This window comes from Acyrthosiphon pisum, chromosome X (genome assembly GCF_005508785.2).
Source record: "Acyrthosiphon pisum isolate AL4f chromosome X, pea_aphid_22Mar2018_4r6ur, whole genome shotgun sequence".
NCBI classification, from domain to species: domain Eukaryota; kingdom Metazoa; phylum Arthropoda; class Insecta; order Hemiptera; family Aphididae; genus Acyrthosiphon; species Acyrthosiphon pisum.
This window is the reverse complement of record NC_042493.1, coordinates 24,670,247-24,672,551: the sequence shown is the minus strand read 5'-3', so window position 1 is coordinate 24,672,551 and position 2,305 is coordinate 24,670,247. Positions and strand designations below refer to the sequence as shown.

General features: G+C 22.3%; 1 protein-coding gene across 1 annotated transcript in view; it reads right to left on the bottom strand.

Moving 5' to 3' along the window:
* Nucleotides 1-2,271: 2,271 nt before the first annotated feature.
* The window catches only part of LOC100166893 (ras-related protein Rap-1A-like), a 9,090-nt gene continuing 9,056 nt past the window's right edge, over nucleotides 2,272-2,305 (bottom strand). The window contains 1 exon segment of the mRNA NM_001204954.1: nucleotides 2,272-2,305. This exon segment is cut by the window's right edge and continues 366 nt beyond it. The gene's annotated coding sequence lies outside the window, so the exon portion shown is untranslated.

The following is a 2,305-nucleotide window of genomic DNA, read 5'->3' as shown; positions in this document are numbered from 1 at the left end:
TTTTGCATAATTAAGTTAGTCCTGTAGTTTGAACACAAAGAACACAATATACAATAATATGTTTATTAACCATAATGGTTCAAATATATTATAATAAACATGTTATCAGTTCGGATACAATATAAAGTTTCTCTTTTCTTTTTGTGTAATTGGAATAAATTATTATATGTATAATTAGATAGAAAATAAATAAATAATATAAACATTTACACGTTTATAAAGAAAAATGTGAAAAAAAAAAACAGTAATAGTAAAATAAATAGTTAAACCACCAATGAAAATTTTACTATTCTACTAACAATAATATTGTCTATAAATTGGTTCCATTGATTTGTTTTTTATAAGCATAAAATAAATAAAAGTAAACAATTACTCCAAACATTCTGTTTAAAAATAATTAATGTTGTTGTCAATATTAAGGGAATTAGGGCTCATACTATAAATGAATATACTAAATATTGGCCTACAAACACTTATATGTTAAATATATATAAATGCATAAATGGTACCTATAATTACACTTCTGTAATCCTTTAATAAATACATACACAGAATTATTTATATATATATTTAAATATATATTTATAAACATTTTTTTTTTTATTTATATGTATTTGCACATCCTTACGATTATGGGTTTGTTAAGTAATATTTATTAAACAACTATTAGAATTGAAAATTGTTAACAAGTCGAAATACATATATTATAATAAAAAAAAAATGAATTTTAATTAAATGCTAAATTTTTCTAAGCTACAAACATCAATTTATTTAGTGTCAAAAAATGCTGTTTATAAGGACAAAAGAATAAAGAATTTTAAATTTTATTCTATTTTATTTTCGACACAATAACTATAAATGAGTACCTTGTGTGATTGTACAAATTTTGTAATAACAGAAGTTATAAATGATTATGTTTGTTCGTTATCACAAGAATATTATTGTGCGTCATACGTACAGGTACAATATACGGCAACTATGACCATTTATTTAATATTTAAATAAATAAAAGATGAATGATCAAAGAATATTATGCCAGATTCAAACATAGTAGGTACATAAATAAGGAATTGTATGATCAATGTTTTTAGTTGAAAAAAATTTGTCTTATGAGTAAGATTGGACCTATTAGCCTCTCATTGCGCAAACATGTAGTAACATAAAACTATGTCTTGGATGAATATAATAAGTTTTTCAACTATTTGATAAAAAATAATTTAATCCAATGTTTCCCAAACAGAATATTAATAATCAAAATTGTCTTTATGTTATAGTTATAACTTATAAGTTTAATAAATGTATAACAATAAATTAAGGTTGTGAAGGATAGTAGAGCACACAATATTTGGAAATACTCATCAAGTTTTAACAGGTAGACCTATTATACTTATAACTGGTGTTTTATTTTTAACCCTGGATGATTGAAAACGCGATTCAAAACAATTAATGAAATAATACAATAATATTAAGCTCAATTAAGAAAAAAACCAACTAAAATAATATATTCAGACTAGATTTTGACATAAATACAATATTTATATTCAATCCAAATATACACAAATTATATAGCAGCTAATATAATTGTATAAGACGTACACTCAAAACCCAGAAATTAAAATTTTTTAACATACAAACAGTTTTTAATATGCTACATTACTTTAGTTGGTTATTCAGTTATTTTATAATTGATGTACTATGAGTAAAAAGTATTTTTTAAAAAAACAGGTTATATATTATAATAATATTGCAAAAAGAAATATTTAGTAATAAGATTAGTATTGGAATAATGGATACATTTTTTTCAGTTTATTATGTATTATGCCATGGGAGTTTTGAGTTTACGGTGTTTCCAAAGCTGATGAATAATTCAACTAATTTATTATTATGTCATGGTTGATTTATTGGAAATCTAAAACTAATGTGCTGATTTTTAAATTACCAAGAAACAACAGTTATTATTGGCAGCATAAATTTCAAAACAATCACAATTTTTTAATTGGAACGTTTGTTAATGAGAGAATATTTAGCACAAAATTATAGATGATTTATGAACTTTAAATTTAAAAATGATAGGTAGCAGATTTTAGTTATAGATGACATTTTTATTTAACTAAATGTTGGCACTTTTATGGAAAACTGTGTTAGGAATATTAATTTTTTAAATAACATTTCAAAAATAGAGAAAAAAGGTAATGTTTTCAAAAAATGCAGTTAGAAAAATAAGGGATTATTGACACATTAGATTTACAAACAAAAACGGCCAATTACACATTGCTGTTAATCTGTGTATATGTTTTAAAATTAA